This window comes from Tiliqua scincoides, chromosome 2, assembly GCF_035046505.1.
Source record: "Tiliqua scincoides isolate rTilSci1 chromosome 2, rTilSci1.hap2, whole genome shotgun sequence".
NCBI classification, from domain to species: Eukaryota; Metazoa; Chordata; class Lepidosauria; order Squamata; family Scincidae; genus Tiliqua; species Tiliqua scincoides.
The window spans coordinates 119,130,864-119,153,157 of NC_089822.1; the positions used below are offsets into that span (position 1 = coordinate 119,130,864).

At 44.5% G+C, this 22,294-nt stretch overlaps 1 protein-coding gene across 7 annotated transcripts in view; it reads right to left on the bottom strand.

Annotated features, from left to right (window-relative positions):
- CDK16 (cyclin dependent kinase 16) overlaps positions 1-20,210 on the bottom strand; it is a 66,381-nt gene extending 46,171 nt beyond the window's left edge. For 6 of the 7 annotated variants that reach the window (XM_066618333.1, XM_066618332.1, XM_066618328.1 and 3 more), the window contains exon 1: positions 20,060-20,210. The gene's annotated coding sequence lies outside the window, so the exon portion shown is untranslated. Of the gene's footprint in view, positions 1-19,479; positions 19,503-20,059 lie in introns of those variants that run through there. The other variant, XM_066618331.1, reaches the window with a different exon arrangement.
- Positions 20,211-22,294: the final 2,084 nt, after the last annotated feature.

Sequence of the window (22,294 nt, forward strand, 5' to 3'; positions counted from 1 at the left end):
TTCCCTCAAATGAGGAGGCTGGTTAGGAGGAGGTTGAAAGGGAGGGTAAAAAGAGTCCAATCTCTCCAAAGTGCATGGAGGCTGCTTAAAACAACAGTAATAGAGGCCCAGCAGAGGTGTATACCGCAACGAAAGAAGGGTTCCACTAAATCCAGGAGAGTGCCCGCATGGCTAACCAGCCAAGTTAGAGAGGCTGTGAAGGGCAAGGAAGCTTCCTTCCGTAAATGGAAGTCTTGCCCTAATGAAGAGAATATAAAGGAACATAAACTGTGGCAAAAGAAATGTAAGAAGGTGATAGGGGAGGCCAAGCGAGACTATGAGGAACGCATGGCCAGCAACATTAAGGGGAATAATAAAAGCTTCTTCAAATATGTTAGAAGCAGGAAACCCGCCAGAGAAGCGGTTGGCCCTCTGGATGGTGAGGGAGGGAAAGGGGAGATAAAAGGAGACTTAGAGATGGCAGAGAAATTAAATGAGTTCTTTGCATCTGTCTTCACGGCAGAAGACCTCGGGCAGATACCGCTGCCCGAACGGCCCCTCCTGACCGAGGAGTTAAGTCAGATAGAGGTTAAAAGAGAAGATGTTTCAGACCTCATTGATAAATTAAAGATCAATAAGTCACCGGGCCCTGATGGCATCCACCCAAGGGTTATTAAGGAATTGAAGAATGAAGTTGCAGATCTCTTGACTAAGGTATGCAACTTGTCCCTCAAAACGGCCACGGTACCAGAAGATTGGCGGATAGCAAATGTCACGCCTATTTTTAAAAAGGGAAAGAGGGGGGACCCGGGAAACTATAGGCCGGTCAGCCTAACATCTATACCGGGTAAGATGGTGGAATGCCTCATCAAAGATAGGATCTCAAAACACATAGACGAACAGGCCTTGCTGAGGGAGAGTCAGCATGGCTTCTGTAAGGGTAAGTCTTGCCTCACAAACCTTATAGAATTCTTTGAAAAGGTCAACAGGCATGTGGATGCGGGAGAACCCGTGGACATTATATATCTGGACTTTCAGAAGGCGTTTGACACGGTCCCTCACCAAAGGTTACTGAAAAAACTCCACAGTCAGGGAATTAGAGGACAGGTCCTCTCCTGGATTGAGAACTGGTTGGAGGCCAGGAAGCAGAGAGTGGGTGTCAATGGGCAATTTTCACAGTGGAGAGAGGTGAAAAGCGGTGTGCCCCAAGGATCTGTCCTGGGACCGGTGCTTTTCAACCTCTTCATAAATGACCTGGAGACAGGGTTGAGCAGTGAAGTGGCTAAGTTTGCAGGTGACACCAAACTTTTCCGAGTGGTAAAGACCAGAAGTGATTGTGAGGAGCTCCAGAAGGATCTCTCCAGACTGGCAGAATGGGCAGCAAAATGGCAGATGCGCTTCAATGTCAGTAAGTGTAAAGTCATGCACATTGGGGCAAAAAATCAAAACTTTAGATATAGGCTGATGGGTTCTGAGCTGTCTGTGACAGATCAGGAGAGAGATCTTGGGGTGGTGGTGGACAGGTCGATGAAAGTGTCGACCCAATGTGCGGCGGCAGTGAAGAAGGCCAATTCTATGCTTGGGATCATTAGGAAGGGTATTGAGAACAAAACGGTTAGTATTATAATGCCGTTGTACAAATCTATGGTAAGGCCACACCTGGAGTATTGTGTCCAGTTCTGGTCGCCGCATCTCAAAAAAGACATAGTGGAAATGGAAAAGGTGCAAAAGAGAGCGACTAAGATGATTACGGGGCTGGGGCACCTTCCTTATGAGGAAAGGCTACGGCGTTTGGGCCTCTTCAGCCTAGAAAAGAGACGCTTGAGGGGGGACATGATTGAGACATACAAAATTATGCAGGGGATGGACAGAGTGGATAGGGAGATGCTCTTTACACTCTCACATAATACCAGAACCAGGGGACATCCACTAAAATTGAGTGTTGGGCGGGTTAGGACAGACAAAAGAAAATATTTCTTTACTCAGCGCGTGGTCGGTCTGTGGAACTCCTTGCCACAGGATGTGGTGCTGGCGTCTAGCCTAGACGCCTTTAAAAGGGGATTGGACGAGTTTCTGGAGGAAAAATCCATTATGGGGTACAAGCCATGATGTGTATGCGCAACCTCCTGATTTTAGGAATGGGTTAAGTCAGAATGCCAGATGTAGGGGAGGGCACCAGGATGAGGTCTCTTGTTATCTGGTGTGCTCCCTGGGGCATTTGGTGGGCCGCTGTGAGATACAGGAAGCTGGACTAGATGGGCCTATGGCCTGATCCAGTGGGGCTGTTCTTATGTTCTTATGTTCATCAGCACTGGAAAGTTGGATAGGATTGGGCCCTTATTCTCAGGAAAGTGGAAGGTAAGATTGCAGTGGAAGGTAAGAGGAGCCCTGTTGGATCAGGCCAAGGGCCCATCAAGTCCAGTTTCCTGTATCCCACAGTGGCTCACTAGATCTGGGAGCCTCAAGACAACAAGATACCTGTACTGTTGCTATTCTCTTGCATCTGTTGCTATTCTCTTGCATCTGGCATTCAGAGATAGGCTACCTCTAAAACCCAGAGAGTGCATATAGTCATCCTGTAGAAATTGCATGGAGCTTCAAGATACTAGGAGTGTCTAATTAACACTCCAACTAGCAAGCTTCCAAGCTAATTAGGAGTATATTTACCTATAGGCAGGTACTTCAGTTTGCTCCCATAAGTGCCAATTTGCTTTTCCTTGCCCTGATGCCACTCTGAGCATGCATGCTGACTTATATGCAGAAAACAGTACAGAACAGGTGAACACCAAATCAAAATAAAACAAAAGTAAATGAGCTGCAACAGAGGAGGCCAGTATATATTCTCTTGTTGCAGCTTATGACATCTGATAGATGTGACACTCTGCCCCCAAATAACTTGCAGACTAATAGAGCAATCCTATGTTTGTCTACATAGAAATAAGCCACATTGTACTCAATGGGGCTTACTCCCAGGAAAGTATCTAGGACTGCAGCCTTAAAGCCACTTCAGATGTGACCCAAATTTGGAAGAAGCTAGAAGGGTAGTCCTTCCTGTTTCTCCACAGTCACACTGCCACCCTCCCTGAAATTCTGTATTAAACATGGCATAGATGGAGGAGGAACAGGAAGTATAGTACTTTCTGCTTCCTTTAGATTTATGTCATACTCAGGTGCACGTACCAAAGAAAAAAGGTGAACTACAGGGATCCGTATGATGCTGCAGTGCAAGAGAAAAATATTAAGGTTATGTTGGGTTTTGTTTCCAAAACTCAGCTAGCAGTAGTGCTATTTTCCTCAGCATAGAAAAGACCTTGCTGATAGCATCTCAATCCAAGAGGAACACAGACAACTCAGAAAGGATTCAGAGAGCATCTCCAAGGTGATATTGAGGACAGAGGGCAAACACTATCTCACACACACCCCCAAGGTTAAGGGAGAAAAACCTTTTCTCAGATATTTAAGAAGGACATGGGATAATAGGCCGTGTATTTTCTGAGCGCATGTTGTGATAATTTTTTATACTGCGTAGTACTACTGCAACACTCCTAATGCAAGTCATTCACCCTCTTTTGTCTGAATGGGATCTGTGGTTTTGGCATGCACACCTACATAATATATATGACCGCTTTTATTGTTTAGAACAATCATTGCTCAGAATGTGGAGCTAGAGAGCTGGCCACAGATACAAGAAGTTCTGATGAACAATCACATGGAGTCTGAACATAGAGATGGGTCAACGGCCATCCACCCTTCCGGTATATGAAAGAAGAGGAACAGTTATTCATCCTATCCACTGAAGGGAAGACAAGAAAACATCCCAAGAACTGGCATTTTGAGAAACATTCTGAGAAAGTGGCAGTCTTAAACACAGAGCAAGAATTTTCATACTATAACAGCAGCTGATCAATGGATGCAGCTACTAGGATGGTTCTAGAACTGCATTCCTGCAGTATTCAGAAGGCTGGGTGAACCTCTACTAGTGATGCTTTTAACTGAGGTCAACCTGAGAAAGAAAGGAGGTGACTGAAGGATCCTTTTATTTCTATGAATATCTAGTTTCACTTCTACCAGAAGCCTGAAACAAGATCAAGTCTTCAGAGCCACAGCCGAACACAGGGGTCATCTTCTACCACCCTGCCTCATGGGGAAAATGACTGCTACTCAGCAATCCTATACTTCACGCTGATAGAGGTGACAATTGACTCTGAACATTACAGACACTATAGGAAACCATGGTTTCTGGCCACAAAAATAAGCCTAGGAGAGTCAAAGGCCTGTATACCCCTTCCCTCTTGTCATCTTTTATGTACCGGAAAGAAAGTTTCTGCTTTGGGTTTGAAGTAAACCACAGCTATGCCCAAATTCGGGAACTGTGGTTTACTTCAAACCCACAGATAGGTAAAACAATGCATGGCTTCAGATCCTGGTTTGCTATTCAACTATAGTTTGAATAAACCAGTTTCTTGGGTTTGTACGTTACGCAGAGCTGTGGTTTACTTCAAAATGAAATTGAAGACTTTGTTCTCCTTCTCACATGGGCAAAAGGGAAAATAAAGAGGAGAGCAAGAGAGTATAGCTCTCCCAGATTTGTTATTGGGAAACTATGGCTTTCCATTACATCTAATCCTGCCCTCTGTGACTCTGTTAAAACAGCTATGTCAGAAACCAGTCTGAGGAACAAGGAGGGGCTAGTTTGGGGCAGAGTTACAATTTTGCACTTCCCAAATTCTTAAATCCGGAAGAACTGACTGAGATAAACTATGCTTGATAAGCACATTATTTGCTGATTTCAGAATTTATAAGGTACTAGAATAATAGCAGTTATTGGATTTGTCAGTATAAAGACTTTTTTAAAGGAACTAAAACTCAACTGGAAAAGGATGAGACATCTATAGGACACTGAAGAGCAACAAAGAACTCACTGCTTATTGAGCAGATATCTGTGGTGCACAGGTCAGCTACACAAACTGAAAAAAACACAGAGCAAGGAGCTATGACTGGCTTTGGCTCCGTGCTGTGCATGCTGGTGATTCATACACAGTGAAAAAAATCCTCAATTCACCCCTTCACATATTCCCCTTAATAGGCACTCATTTCTTCTAGGATTTGTGAGGTGTGGAAGAAAGTCGAGTATATATTTTTTAAAATCAGATTTAGTTTATTTTAAATTCAGTTATAGTTATGGGTTATTTTTTAAAATAAACTGGTTTATCTGAATGTAATACAAAGCATGTCAAACTTACATAGTGCCTTAAAACTGAGTCAACAAAAAATATCCGATGACTTCTGACGTTAAGTATTGAAGGGACACATTAAGTGAAGTATGTGTTTATTATGTTGGCAACCTTCAGTCTCGGAAGACTATGGCTTGCTGCAGTACAGAAGTATACTCAAGATGCAAGCTCTGTAGACCTGGATCTTGGTATGTTCCGTCAGCTTCTTGTTGGACCAGACTCTCTTTGTGAGTCTGGAAAACGTGGTAGCTGCTTTACCGATGCGTTTGTTTAGCTCGGTATCGAGAGAAAGAGTGTTGGAGATCGTTGAGCCAAGGTACACAAGAATGTATGATTGTGGATACTGTAAGAGATCCAGTCATTACAGGATCTAGAAAATGCCATCCTGTGTACCAGCAGGAACATGCACAGAACCCATATCGGAGACCTTAGATTCCTATTTCATGCCCTCCACCTCCCAAGTGATGAACATTTAGTCATTTACTTTCCAATTCACTTAGAAACACTGTTTTGCCCACTTATTGCCCAATTCTGTACATATTTACTTAGAAGTAAGTTTCACTTTGCTCAGTGAGAGTTTGTTGACAGAGCAACATGAGTAAAGGATTGCACACAGGAATTCAGGCTCTGCCTTCAAATAAGTGATCATGCAGGGCACCCTTGCATACATACACAGAGAACCAAACATGGACCTGTTTCTTGTCTATAAGCAGATATAACTTTGCATGGCACATGGGCTACAAGGCCAGATGTTTTGGGTTATTCTCCTATGTTATTTAAAAAGGCTCTTTTTGTATAACCAATATGCTTTGATTCTTTTAATGTGCATACTCAATCAGGAATTTCAAAAAAGGCAATGTAATTTAAGTTAATCCACCTTGGAAGTAATGGCTAAGCATCCATGAAGTGGGAGAGAAAGGCTTATGGAACAGAGAAGGGACCCCCCCCCCCAACACATAACAGACAAAGCCCCACAGCTGCAAGTAAAGTATATTTTTAAAAGATGTATTGAATCAATAGAGGAGCATGCTCTGGAATGTTGTGGCTATGGTGAAGCTTTTGACTGGCTGAGGTGTCCTGATGTCACAGAGGGGTGGGGAAGGAAGAGTGCTTTTAGCTGACATCAACTGAGCTATCCTAGAGAACGATACAGGGGCCTGACAAAAGTGAAGAGAAACCAGCAGTCTAAGGAAGTAGAAGGCACTGTGAAGCAGGGGAGTCCAGGAGAAGGAATGTGGGAAATAGGGTGTGGCCCAGAAGAATAAGGACACAGATATGAAATGCTTGCAGCCAGGTACTGCAAAGGTTAGAAAGACCGAAGTTCAAATACAGATTGAAAGAGCCAATTAGATCTTTCACTGCAGGCCTCCAATTGCACACCCCAGTGGCGGCAATGACACATACAAATGTCTGCCCTATCAACTTTTGATGGTATTTTCTGTGCCCACCATGGTGCCTACAGGTAACTGCAGGCCTCTAGTTTTCACTAAAAACAAAACAACTCTATAAGAAATTCACAGAAGTCTTCCAAGCAGAAGAGTTTAATCTTTTAAAATTTAATCAGAAGACCAATAAGATGCTGATGGCTCCTTAAGATACATAAAAGCCAAAATAGTTATCACATTTTAAAATCATAGTAACATTCTGTTTATGCATGGAAAAATAAGACACCCACAATACTAACAGAAACAAGCACTTGACCTAAGCAGTCATTTGCTAACAACATGAAACAAAAAAAAAGTGTTTGGGTACTCTACTATACACACAGTGTATTTTAGGTTCTGCCACAGAACTGTAGGTGCCTCTTTTCATCCTTATTTCACATGGCCTGTTCCAGATCAGCTTGGGAAAACAGTTCTCAAAGCAAGCAACAAGTACAGAGAAGGGGGAAGATACCCTCCAGTCCTTCAGGTCTGGGGACACACAGGAGACTTCATTAGTACAGTAGCTGATTGCTCAAGAGAGAGAGGCTGGGGTTCAAACCTGTCTAGTAGTCACATTCTCTGCCCTGGAAGACACTCTGTACATGTTCAAAGGCATGCTATTACAACTATTTACAACATCCCAGGGTGAGCTCCAGCTCTTCTGCTTGATGCAGGTACTGGGGACATTTTCTTCTCTCCAGTTCCTCTGACAGGAAGTCAGCCCCTTCCCAGAAAAACAAAGGAACTAGGATTCCTTGACTCAGCATAATCCAAATTCACATAAATTCAAGAATCACAAAGGGCCCCCCCCCCCCATTTAAAAATTTGTTTAGCTACAAATAACATTGTTGCTTGAAGACAGGTTTATTTTTATTTTATTTAGTGGATTTGTAATCCACCTTTCTCCCCAAGGGGTACCCAAGGCAGCTAACAGTCCATTCATAAAATACATAGTACAAAAGGTAATAAAATACAGATAAAAATGACAATAAAAAGGTTTCCATAACAGCTAGTGATTTACTGCACTGGAACATGCATGGATTGCCAGCACTACACTCCCCCCAGTTGGGCCCATTGAAGATTCCTCTACTGTTAAAACCCCTCATTTAAAGATTATTCCAACAGGAAGCCATAGCACCCTGGGTAGGATGTCAGAGGTTATCTTAAGCACTCTAACTAAAAGCTCCAGCAGAGAGGGGAATTGTCAACCCACATTTTATAGATAAACAACAATTAATCCCAAGACTTCCCTGGCTTCTGCTGAGTTTCAGCACAGTCCCCCCTGCCCACCAATAAAGAACCAGACACCACCCCCTGTGTCTTGAGGAGATAGGTACAATGAAGGAAAGGTTCCTACCGTAACAAGAGGAACAGGGCCAGAGGACACCCGCTTCATCCAGTATGCAAGAGACTGCACTCATCATTCTATTAATACCCGTGGGAATAACTTGGCCAATGGATAGGGTGAGAAGCAACCCTATGGAGTCCCAGGGCAAACAGCCAAGGGTAGACTGGAGTGCAGGAGGAGGGAGAAGACCCTGAGCCTCTCTCAGGAACCAAATCAATTAATGGGCACTGGAGATTCCAGATTTTTCTAAGGAGCAACAAATAATGCTTTAAAAGATCTATACAAACAGGAAATAACACTGCCTTTCTAGGCAGACTAGCAGGCAGCACACTTTTGGACAGCACACAGAATGCTCTCCAGGCAAGACTGCTGTGTGACTCAAAAGCTTGCTGTCTAAAAGAAAACACTCAACATTTTGCAGAGCTGAAAAAAAATCCCATGCATTTGATTTCTGGAAATGAGATGATGCCTAGACACATCTCTTCGGATTCTAAAAGATGCAGATTCCAGAAAAATAAAAGGCTGACACCATCAACTCTCCCAATAGTCTATCACGGTCTAGTGTGATAAAGAAACAGAGCCTAACACAGAACTGCACAAACAGGGCTGTCTTGATTCTTAATGGCTCCCCGCTGAGCTCTTTGGGACAGACTACCAGGATGAATCTGGGACACAAAACCAGCTTCTCACTCTAGATACAGTACTACAATCCCCAGGGGTAGCTTTAGCATGCAGCCAATGCTTCCCTGACAGCACACTTCAACTTCCCCCCACTCACTTCTACAGAAAAAATGTCAATGTCGCACTTGGGACAATGCTGTGACTGGACAAAACTATAGGGACCCTACAAGGGCAAGCAATGCATCTCAAACTACTCCTGAAGGAGAATTTATGCCCCACACATGCATGCAAGCACACACACTCCAAACAAAAAAACCTAACAAGGAGCTGGATTCCCACCTGTGCAAGTTGTAATTGTAGAAAAATCTAGCTTGGGAGAGAAGAGAGGGACAAATCTCTGTTTCCTCTATTGTTCATTTGTCTCTTACAAGAGGGTACATTTTTCATTCACTATGGAATACTGACAATTCAGCAGTGTGGAGTGCTGATCAATTTAGATAGCACTTCTTGTACGCAAAGTGCATCATACATACCTTGCTTCTTTTGACCCTCACAACAAACCTGCAAGGTCATTTATTCATTCATATCCCACCTCTCTACTCCCAAGACTTGTATGAGAATTCACTAAACTTCCCACTCTACAAAAGTGAAAGTGGCAGAGAGATAAGGACTTGCTCAGAAAATCCTTCCAGGGTGTGAATGGTTGAGCCAGTGTTTGAATCTGGGTGTCCCGTATTTCCAAGCCCCACAACCTTATGCTGACTCTCACAGCTTTCATACCTTCTGGTTGAAGTTTGATCACTGCTGGATTTCTTACTGGTGGCGACACCCTGCACATCCTCGCATCAAAGGGCGAGGCATCAAGGCATAAGCTTCTTCTGCTGCTTGTTTTGACTGGCCAGCAGTTAGAGTGACAAAGCAACTTGGCCTCTCCTAATAAATACAATGCATGTAAAGAGGGCCTGCTTACACAGATGCCCCACTGCAACAGCCCCTAAGCTAGAGTCAAGCAATTGCCCCAGGTGAAAACTATGAAATCCCCAGTTGCCAGACAAAAGGTATTAATTAATGAAGCTATTAATGAAACAGTTCTGTCTGTGGCAACAAAATTTGCTAATGACAAAGGCAGGGGGTGTTTCAATATTGGTTTTCAAATACAGGCAGCCTCTATCAACAAGAGAGATGCACTCCTACCCTCCTCTTCCATACCATCCCCCTAGTTTTGGCTCCTAGCACATCTACACAACTCAGACACACTTCACCAATACAGGAAGTGATTCAGGAGATGAATCAAAGGTTGCCAGCCCCTGCTTACCTGTAGATACTCTTTTGTTTACCTCTCTGGGTTTTGAATCCTGGATTAAATGATTATATGAGCAATAGCTGGATTCTCTGTGGTAGGTGGAGTTCACCATTTCATAAATTTGTACCATAAATGGTACAAGTTTTACTGAAGGACTAATCTGAGGACAGGCTACAGCAGAAGGCCAGCGTCCCCTCCCTTACAAAATGAATTACCAGCAAACCACATTTGCCACTGCCACTTCTACCAGATTTAGCTATGGAGTCTCAACTTGCCAAACCCTATTGGAAACTCAACAACTTACAAATGACACAAAACAGTCAAGCCAGATGGTGGATTATTCCAGATGTTACTATTCCCAGACATAAAAAAGGAAAGGGGGGTGATTGATAGGGTTAAAAAACCAAGCTCAATTTGTGGATGTTCTAGTCTGCCTGCCCCTTCCCTTGACACAGTTAGGCAAGATAAAATGTCTAAAACAAACCTAACATATCCTGGAATGTTTGGCTTTTGAAACAACAGTTGCTGTCTCAACTTGAGATAAGGAATACGAAATGTTGATAATGATATTAGGTCCAGGGAGGGCTTCTTAAATTGTGTCATGGCTCCAAGTCTGTAAAGGAATTAAAAAACAAAATTATGGGGAGAGAGAGAGAGAGAGAGAGAGAGAGAGAGATTATATATATATATCTTTGAAATTTCCACCATCTGCTGAAGAGGCAATAAACTGAAGGGAAGCTGTTGATTGATTGTTGATTGAGACCTTTATTGGCATAAACTGAAGGGAAGCTTGCCTCTTCAACAATGCCAAACTTCAAAGAACTCCCTCCACCACTCCCTGAGTGCACAGATCTCCCACGCAAACAGCTAAACTAGATGGCAGCAGCCAAAGTCAAATTCAGCAGCTGAATTTCAGTTCAGAAGCCTTTCAAGTGCCCACAGTGTGCTTGCAAAGTAAGAAAATTTGGTGGCCCTGAAGCACACTACTGTGCTGACCTACTACTGGTAGGTCCTCAGTATGACAAACTTTTGAGGACTTTAACGGCAAACAAAATACTCTTAAGTCACATAATGCTGTTAACAACTGTAACATCTAAGTAGGTCTTGGCCTGGTAACCATCTACGAGGGTCGCCCAGAAAGTAATGTACCACATTTTTTTTCTCAGCCTACAGTAATGGTACGAATGCGAAACTTTAGATATACATTATTTGAATATTCAGGAGTGCACACACAAATTTTTGGTTTCTTCAGACAGATAGCGTAGCTGCAGCAGTGTTTCGAAATGGCGTCTGTAAGTGATGTACGTTACAAGCAGCATGTTGTCATTGAATTTCTCGCTGCGGAGAAAGAAACTGTTGGGAACATTCATATACGTTTGTGTAGTTTACGGAGAATCTGCAGTCGACAGAAGTACGGTTAGTCGCTGGGCACAGAGGGTGAGGCCATTAGAAGGCAGTTCGGCAGAGCTCCAAGATTTGCAGCATTTGGGGCGGCCATCCACGGCTGTCACACCTGACAAGACGCAGCTTGCTGATGTGCTCATTCGCGAGGACCGACGCATAACAACTAGGCAGTTGGCACTGAAGCTGTCAATCAGCAAAGGAAGTGTGGATGCAATCATCCATGCTCTTGATTTCTCAAAAGTGTGTGCACGATGGGCTCCGCGCTGTCTTACGGTGGACCACAAATCTCTCAGAAAAAAACATTTCTTCTGAGTTGCTGAAACATTTTGAAGATGAGGGGGAAGCGTTCTTGTCCAGGATTGTGACAGGTGATGAAACCTGGGTTCACCATTTTGAGCCCGAAACAAAACGACAGTCGATGGAATGGCGTCATCCTCAATCTCCACAGAAGAAAAAATTCAAAGCAACTGCTTCTGCCGGTAAGGTCATGATCACTGTGTTTTGGGACTCATTGATGTGATGCCAAGAGGCAGCACCATTAATTCTGAAGCTTATGTGAAGACATTAACCAAACTCAAGAAGCGCTTCCAGCGACTTCAGCGCCATAACAACCTAGGTGAATGTTTGATTCAACATGATAACGCTCGGCCTCACACAAGTTTGAGGACTTCGGAACACATCACTAAACAGGGTTCGACTGTGTTACCCCATTCACCCTACAGCCCTGACCTAGCTCCCTCAGACTTCCACTTGTTTGGGCCATTAAAGGATGCCATTCGCAGAAGACATTTTGAGGATGACGAAGAGGTGATTCGCACAGTGAAGAAATGGCTTCGTGACCAGAACAAGGAGTGGGTACCGACAGGGCATACATGCCCTTGTGTCTCGCTAGAGGAAGGCCATAGAACTGGACAGAGATTACGTGGAAAAATAGGGAGTGTAGAAGAAACATCATTCTTTCTTGTGTGTAAGTTTCATTGTGTTCAATAAATAATTGTTGAAGAAAAAAAATGTGGTGCATTACTTTCTGGGCGACCCTCGTAGATTGGGGGGGAATGACACTTGGACACTGTGAGGTGTAGCAGAAAAAGCATCTCAAAACTTGGATTGGTGGAAGCTAGGTTGAAATCCTTGCTCAGCACTGATTTGGCATTGTCTTCTTGGCATGTTTCTTTTTGTATTTGTTCAGATGAACCATATGTTTTATTTATAAGTGTTTTCAAATTATGTTTTTTAAAATCCCTGCTCAGTCACAAAGCCTCTTTGGACTAGCAACATTGTCCGCCTAATCTACCTCATAGGGTTGTTGCAAGGATAAAAATGGATAATCCCTAAGGGTGCTACCCTGAGCAACCTGACAAAGGACAGAATACAAATAAGACAGATAAATGAGAACTGGATTTCCATGTAATAAAACTAAAAATAAACACACACAAGTAAGCACTGAATTGTTTGTTCAGCTAGTGGCCATTGATCTACTGCCATTCCTTTATGGTACTGAGAAGAGCACTACTGTCCATCCCACATTCACTCAATCCCGTAATTCCAATCTGCTTGCCCATGGCTGTAGACAAGAAAAGCTAGCAGCTGCCAGGCAGGTTGGCATTTTCCGGTTTAGGTATATGAAAGGATAGCTCAAAAGAAAAGCAAAAAACTACACACACAAGTTTTAACTGTCAGTTAGGAAGACTCAGCAGGTCAAATTCAAACCCTGTAAGATGCTGCCTATGTGCCAAGGATGGCACCCAGATAACTACTGAGGTGGAAAACAAAACTAGGTCCTGCCCAGGTTCCATCTTCATATGAATGTGGCATAGCTGCTACCCAAAGAGCCCTATAGCTGCATCACACCACAGGATTTTGGTTGCAGAGTGTGTGCATGCAATTCAGCACTGGATTCCAAAACACAACTATTGTAGGTAGTTGCTACATATCTACAGATATTACATATCTACAGATATGCTACAGATATTGCTCATATCTGGATAATACAGAAGCAGCCCAGAGTTGCTTCAAGGCATTTCAGAATGATATAGCCCTAACAGGGGAAAGGGGGGGGGAAGAAGCCACAACACAAAACGGCACAAGAAAGAACACTCACATGTAGTTCAGGGTCCGGAAGAAACCATCCAGCAGGTAACTCATTTTCGAACAAAAGGGTCAGTATGACCAGATAACTGACTTGAAGGCGGAAATGACTAACAGCTGATGGACCACTTCAAAATTAATCCTGATGTTTCCTCACATACCTGACATTAGTTATAACCACAGCCAACTTATTAAGTTGCACTGGTCATCAGTAAAGTTCTACATAAATCAGCATCTCAAACACAGAAAGAGACATGGCACAAACAATTTAGCTCACAAAAATATTTCTTCTTTTGTTCCAGTTCTCGTGATGGCTAAAGGCTATTTTGAGAACATGTGGATTGTGCTTGTTGAAAACCAAACAAGGGTCTGGGCAGGAATTTCCCTGAAATTTCCTCTGAGTTTCATTGTTCTTCCCTCTTTCCTCTCTCCTTTGTCACCTGCACTCCCCACAATGCTGTCACAGGAACGCTAAACTCCCTGAAAACTAGGGTCTTGGAAGGACAGTTAATTATGCAAAACAATTATGCATATTTAAAATCATAACATTAAACTTAAGGCATCTAACCTACATCCGCTCCTGTCCACTCAGTTATCTCATGAACTCAGGGTGAAAACTGTTATAAAAAGTACTACCCCCACTGCTCTGTAACTTACTCTTAACCCCCAGAAACCAGTATGAACAAATAAATCTGATAATACTTCCCAAAAAGTTCTTGGACTCAGTCTTAAACAAGTCTCAAATGGGAAAGGGCCATAAATGGGGAAAACATGCCTGCCCTTGATGTTTGAACCCAGCACAAATGTGGTATAATTGAACAAAGCATCTCAACTTATTTGGAGCCAGAATGGGATACAGTAGTGGTTCCCAAACATTTTGAGTGGCGGCTCACTTCAGATGTGGCTCCCCATTAGGGCTACAATTCTATACATTGTACAGGGAGATTGCTTTTTTGCGAGGATTCCATTGCTGGTTTCCGCAGCTCCCCAGGGAGCCACGGCTCACAGTTTGGGAACCACTGGTATACAGGAAGAAGATGGAACTTTCTAAGCTTGCTTAGGGCTCTTACAAGGCTCTTGAATTATCCCCAGAAGTCAACAGGGACCCAGGGCATACATCTGAGCACAGGTAAAACTGGCACCTTCAAATCAAAGCCATTTTACATGGCCCCAGGCAGTTCTACCAAGTTTTGAACAAGGAGTGAAAAAACTACCTACAGATTATCTTGCAAAGAGAAAACATTTCATTCCTTTTGTTGCCTGGAAGAAAGAGGTTGAAATTCCATACTTTGATCTTCCATTTCTCTTTCAGTGGTATATGCAATGCCCCAGCTGTGCCTGAGTTTCAGACTTGCAAATTCTCTTGCAGAAGATTGTGCCAATGCTATTATCAAGCCCAATCATCTGAGGTCTGATTCTGTGGTCTGATACACTCAAAGTTCCTTGACTACTGTCTGAAGGATGCCCTCAAGGATGTAAAGGTTAACCATCTCTGAACCAGAGAGTTGCCAGGCTGGCTTTCTGAACAGGTTGGCCAATGCAGAACAGTGCTTAATATACTGAGCTGTGAACCGGGCCTTCCCCAATTTGAATTTCACCTCTCTTGCTCATGAGATAGTCTTAGAGAAGCCACTCTCAGTTCAGTACTGATCGCTGAGACTGTTAGGATTACAGCAAGAAAATACGCAACAGAGCTATATCAACACTCATTATTACCACTACTATAACAAGAAGGGGGCAAGCAGATTCTGGTGTTGCACTAGATTCAGCATGTCATCATCCACTGACCCAGAAAGGTTGCATAAATGGGACTATAAGACATATCAGGCAGGAGCTTGCACAGCCATAAGCAATTGCCCCATTGTCTACATTAGAAAGTTCTACCTCATGGGCCTCTGTGATTCACAAAAGGACCAGCATGGAGCCTTCCACTGCTCCCTATGCCTGGAACAGCTTCCCCCACTGTACACTATCAAGCTGCTCTGTACCCTATCAAGCTGCTCTTTAGCATCACAAAATAACTTGTGATGCAAAAAAAAACAAATAACTTTTCCTGGACTTTCAACTATCAATAACACAGGCCTACAAAACTGAGTGTCAGAAGAGTTTTTCCCAAACCTTATGGTGGTTTGATATGAATTTGGGGTGCTTCCAAAAATGGCATCCGTTTTGCCCTATCACGTCTACTGTAGGATGTGTAGTATCTCATGAGGAAGCTGCTTGAACCATTCACTAAAGACGCTATACTATATCTCCAAAACTAGACGTGATAGGGCAAAACAGATGCCATTTTTGGAATCGGCACCCCAAATATACCAAGGAAACAAAATGTGTGTTGGCCTGTGTAACTGCTCTCTCTTAATCTGAGGTGCTGCTTTGGACCTAGTAGTCCTTAGCAGCCTGGGCTCCAAAAATCTCAGAGACCAACTCCTCTCCTTCTACCATTTTGACCATGAAGGCCAATTGAGACTGTACCACCCAGACACTGAGTCTGAACTGCAAGGGCATGTGAGAGAGGTATTCTTAGTGGCTACTCCTCAACTGTAGGATTCCTTTTCTCTGGAGGTCCATCACAGTCCAAACATATCCTTTCCAGAAGAGCAGCAATTCCTTCCACTTTGGAATGGCACTTAAAGGTCAGGATTAAACAGTGGTGCAGAAACCTTAAACTGGATATTTTGTTTTTATTATTGTGTTATTTTTAAATTATTACCTACCCACTTGGAAAGGTGGGAAGAAAAACTGAACTACAACAAACAGAACGTCCTCCACCTCCAGTTTCATGTTGAACACCTGAAAAACTAAGGATGGACGTAAGACTGGAAGATCAAAGGCTAGACGTAACTTCCAATGATTCTACCAGATTTTAATCAAGAAGCATTTAAAAAGAGAGAGCATGTGTCTGCACCCAGTTTCTCTAGTAAGGAAAAGCAGCAAGGCAAGTCTGTCTTTATTCTGTTTAATTTTGTTACTGGACTGCTGTCTCATGCTCACTTTGGAATGGCAGCAGACTGCTGCCAAATCATCTCTTGAGGGGATATTTCAGCAAGCGTCATTCCTTGGGATGTTCTCTTCCCCCCTCCCATTCCCAACTAATCTCATAACATCCAGGTACACATGCCCCAAACCTGTGACACCTTCACCAATAAGTGAGGCTAACTATTGTATATTATTGCACCTGAATAACTGTGAAAGAGTTTGAATTGTCAAAACTGCTCCTGCCAAAAATATGGAAGAGGACCATCCCTGTGGACAAGGAGCACTCTGGGCAGGGACCATGTTAGTTCTGTGCCCTACATTGCCCCAAGCACACATGTTTAAGAGCAGGAGAATCAGTGGCATCCTACCAGGCAAGGGCTGGTAATGGGGAAACAATATTCACATTAAAAGCCTATTGCAACCAGGACTATTTGTGCCAAAATCAAAATTGTGTAGCAAGGTGTCTCATATTCTGCGTCTATATGCTATGAAAATGAGCAAATGAATGTGTGTAGTTGCCTGTTTAATAAAACTATATCTGCTGGCCCAGAGGAGGGCAAGAAAGTACATAGGAGCACCAAGGCCCTTCCTTTAGGTCACTGGAAAGCCTACCAAAGTCTGCCCTCTCACATTCTAAGTTTTTTTCCAGGTATTATCCACATCTTTTTCAAGTCTTTCTTCCTAGACACAAAAACTAAATGCTTACTTGTTTATTTTTTACAAGAATGAAAGCTTAAGATTATGGAGTACTGAATTCTGCATTGGCATGGACTGATAGAAAATACAGTGCCCCAATTACAGCTGGGCCCCTTCTTAATTCAAATAACAGCAAGGAACCAGAACAATGAGCTTAGCCTAGTAGGTAGAACAGCAGGGTGCATTCTCAAGTTCATGTAAACTGCAGTATAATCCTAACCATGTTTACTCAGAAGTCAGCCCCATTGAATTCAACTGTGTGCAGAACTGCAGCTTCAGAAACCATATTACCAAGTGACACTTACAGTCGGTGCAGTTAAAAAAAAAAATTGGTTCCAGTTCTTAGAAGTGGTGGAGATTCTAAACTGAGTTAACAATTGAGAACATGGAACCAAGGAAGGTTGTTACAGTTACAATACAGTAGAACTAAATTTGAAATCCACTCACTGGATGGCTCTGAGGCAGTGACAGGATCCCTTCATGTGTCCTCATGCACACAACTGGAAGAGATTCTCACACAATTTTTGTGAGGGCAAATAAGAAATTTTTACTCCATTAAAAAAATACATTGGTATAAACCAGTGGATTAAATGTTGAAAATGAACATGTGAGATCTAGGATCAAACCCCAGTTCAACTGGGAAGTTCAGTGACTGCGCCATCCTAGTTTACTTGGAAGTAAAGCCCCACCATGTTCAATGATGTTTACTCCTAGAGAAGTAGGTACAAGATTGCAACTTATATAATTTTGCCTTCAACCTAACCAACCTCACAGGTCTGCACACTGGACAAGTGAGACAGAAATTGAATAGCACTGTATACACACACAAGATATAACAATCTCCTTTTCTCTGGGTATGGGGTGTGACTAAATTGCTTTTTGTCAAACTGTGAGTAGCAAAGCAGACAGCAGCAGCCCATTTTTCAGAGCAGAAAAAAAAGAAATCCCTTCTCCAAATGCTTGGCATCTAAGAAAACCATTTTTAAAAAAAGGAAAAAAGGGGGGGAGGGTGTCAGCGTATGCAGCCAAGTCCTTTCTGCTCTCTTCTCAAAACCAGCTCAACAGCTAGGATGTCAATGCAGTTCTCTCTGCAGAGCCCTACTGAGACCAGGTACCGGTGCCAACTTCACAGAGTGCCAAAAGCTGGTCATCCAGCCCCAAGCTGGCAAGAAAAGAAACAAACAAGGAGACAGCACATCTCAGCCTGGATCCAAGCACCCATATACTTCATGGCTCTCTGATGACTATGCCCCAGCACTCACCTCTTCATGAAAAGGAATGAGTAAAGATTGGAGAGGCAAATGAGGACAGGCAGGCAGGCATGGTGGCTGCTAAGCTGCCAGCTTCAGCAATGCAAGAAGCAAAGCAAGGTGACAGAAAGGGAATGGCAGCTTTCCAGGGAACTCTAGGTTGGTGTTAGGAGCAAACACAGAAAAGATCCCACTCCCCCCTCTCCAATCTCTGCACCAAACCCCTCCAGGGCTAATCCTTCCAGCAATTCCCTTAAAGCCAATCCCTTCCAAGACAACCCTGATCCATGCCAACCACACAGCAGCCATTTGCCTACTGGTGCATTATTAGTCTCACACAGATGCAGCATTGTCTGAAAGGGGAGGGGGAAGAGGTGAAAGCCCCCCCTTCCCATTACATCATCAGGCTTACAGAGAGGTAGGTGATAGCACCAGGACTCAGCATAGAAGGTGAGCAAACCAACTTCCCTCCACCCTGCACAGGGAAGCAGCTGGAATTCCAGAACTGAGACATCACAAATCCCCTGTGGAGATTCAGAGGTTCGCTACAGTTTCTCCTCCTGCAGAGCTGATTTTCTCCACCCCTTTTCCTAAGCTTGATGCCCTGAGAGCACACTGGTCTCTAGCATGTCCCCCCCTTTGCACAGGGTGAGAAGAAAACAAAAGGGAGGAGGATGCATCATTCTTTTTCACTTATGTGAAGTGTAAAAAGAGAGATTCAGTGACTATCAGGCTGCCTATTGTCCTACTCCACCTTCCCCCTCTTTAAAAGTCATGAGGGGAATAGGATCAGCTCTCCAATTTGAGCAGATGAGGTAGCCACCTACATATAAACATCGTTAAATCACAGATCATAAATGTCCCACATACATCCAGGTCCATGGTCTCACAAGTGAGAGGCAGAGCACAAAAGAAAGGCACAAGGTGACAAAATCAGATAGGAAAAGAAAATTTTCTCCAGTAGGTGCAGTAGCACATAAGACTGTCACAGAGGGCTCATTCCAGCCCCTGAAACACAACACACTTCATCTAAGAGCCATGTGGCAAGCAAGAAATACCTCCCTGAGTTGTAAAAAGTCCTTGCCAGGTCAAAGCTGATGAAAAGCCTGGGGCAGAAAGAGAGGACAGAGAATCTTCAGAGCATGGCAGTTACCTGATAAAGGCAGAGCTCCGTGGAGAAAGTGAGACTCAGGCCCCCCCATCCTATGCATGCCTACTCCAAAGTAAATCCCATTATAGTCAATGGGGCTTCCTCACAGGTAAGCATGGGCAGGACTGCAGCCTTGGGGGTAGAAGGGGTTTGTAAGATGCAAGGCACAGATCCACAGCAGTTAAGTACAGCCTGATCTGCATCTGGTTTGAAAACAAAGCGAGTGGATCCCCGAGGAAAGGATTCCCAATGTCCTGAGTGAGTGCAGTGAGCCTCCCTTAGGAACTGCTGAGAAAAGCCTGACTGGATGCAGCTCGGGGCAGAGAGCGAGAGGGAAAAGCATGCAGGTAGAGCCTACTGCAAGCAGCCCCTGGGGCTGAATCTATTCTGCCCTTGGGACAGGCTGCATGGGGTGGGGGCTGTGCCAGGGAAGGGTTAAAGAGAGACCACACCAGATCTCTTAGTGAATCACTCCCAGGGTGATCCAGCGCAAAGGCCACTAAGGGAGCGATGCCTGAGAAGGGGAGGTCAAAGGTCAAGCTGGATTCCCCCACCTCCCGCCCAAAGCGGGAGCGCCTCTCACCTTGGCGGCGGCGGCGGCTACTCCTAGTCCCAGTAATCCTCGGCCATGGCCGCCGGCACAAGCCGCCCCTGGACTCCGCTCCCTTCAGCCGCCCATGGTCGCCCCCAGACCCGAGGTTCTCCTGGCTCCTCCCTCCCAGCTGCGCAGAACCACCCCCCGCCTGGCCGCCTCCCACCCTGCGACTGGCTAAAGCCAACCCCCGGGCAGGTCTTCACTCTCCCCGCCCCTTCAGGACGTACCATTCCCCACACAGCAGCGGGGGGGGCGGAACCGCAGGCCGCGAACGACGATATCCTGCCCAGGGGCATCCCGTGGCTAAGGGCAAACAGGAATAAAGTGGGGGGAACATGAACACTCCTTTGGTTCCCAGAGCTCAAGATGGCGCTTTATTCCTCTTTAGGAGGATATTAGTCAAGGCGCCCCCCTTTCATTTGACTTGGTCGAGTCCCAGCCCTACCATTTTCTGAAATGTGTGGGGATTCCCCCATAAAAAGTTTACAACGTTCAACATATTTGACCAAATACGAATTACTGTCTTTGTGGTCGTGGTGTAACAAGAGGAGTTTACATGACTTGAGACCTTTAATAGACGAGAAGGCGAAAGGCAAAATATCTCTCCCCCCACTATAACAGAATAATCTGCTCCACACCATCCTCTCACTCCTCGACTAACCGTCCTTTTTAACCGCCACCGCTGCCCCCCTCAGTCCTTGAGCGGGCGATACCATTTTCAGTTTTCGGGGGTAAGGTGTCGGTATTATGTCTCTGCAACCACTTGTTAGCCAAAACCAAAGACAAAACGCTACTCAAAGTGGTGCTCCGAGTCGGTTAAGGGCCTCAACGTGAATTTTGCGGAGACCACAAATGACTCAGACGGATCTGATCACTGTTACACCCCCGCGTTCAAAATGGGCTCGCCCAAACTTTTTTATTAGCGGCCGAACGGTGGGGTCAGACCATTTGTTTAAAAAATAAATAAACGCCTGTTATGCATTAATGATGAACATAACATTTTAAAACCGAGTTCTGACAAAGAAACTACGCTCTGCTTATCTCAAAGAGTTCATTTGTGGGAAGTTTCAATGATAAATGAGGAAAAAAACTCAAATTTTGTCTCCCCTGCAGGGGTTGAAATGGTTTGATCCGTCTAAAATGCTTCGCGTCGTTGGGCGCTACCATAAGAGCACGTGGCAGGGGGATACTTGATAGAGACTTCGGTTTTGCCGCTCACGATTCGTACACGTTGGTTTCGAGTAGTAGATCCAGTCTGAAGTAGTGTCAGTGATGCAAGAGGGAGGCCGAGACCAGCAGGTGTCTCCCCCTGTCTAGTGCTTAACAATGGTTTCGTCCTTGGACTACTCATAACTGCTGGCTAGTTCCATAGTTCAGAATAGGAGGCGCAATTGACTTGGGGTCCAATCCTATCCAAGTTTCCAGTGCTGATGCAGTGCATTCTGCAGTGCGGTGATTCCAGTGTATGCAGTGCATTCTGCAGTGGGGTGTCAGTCATGGAGGCCTCCTCAAGTGAAGGGAATGCTTGTCCCTTGCCTCAGGGCTGCATTGTGACTACATCAGCACTGGAAAGTTGGATAGGATCAGGCCACTGGGTGCCACTTCCTTGCCGTCTCTCCTGGCCATTTTAGCAATTTATAAGTGACTGAGGCTGCAATCCTATCCACACTTTCCTAGGAGTAAGCCCTGTTGACTATAATGGAACTTACTTCTGAGTAGACATGCATAGGCTTGGGCTCTCAGGCTGCAATCCTATCCACACTTTCCTAGGAGTAAGCCCCATTTACTATAATGGGAGTTACTTCTGAGTAGACATGCAGAGGATTGGGCTCTGAGGCTGCAATCCTATCCGAGTGGACTTGCATAGAATTGGGCTCTGAGTACCTGACAGAGAGCCCAATCCTATGCATGTCTACTCAGAAGTAAGTCCCATTATAGTCAACGGGGCTTACTCCTAGGAAAGTGTGGATAGGATTGCAGCCTCAGTCACTTATAACAGCAACACCTGCTTTGGCTTGGTCATGTCGTGAGAATGGATGATGGCCGGATCCCAAAGGATCTCCTCTATGGGCAACTCGTGGAGGGAAAGCGCCCTACAGGCAGACCACAGCTGTGATACAAGGACATCTGCAAGAGGGATCTGAAGGCCTTAGGAGTGGACCTCAACAGGTGGGAAAGCCTGGCCTCTGAGCGGCCCGCTTGGATGCAGGCTGTGCAGCATGG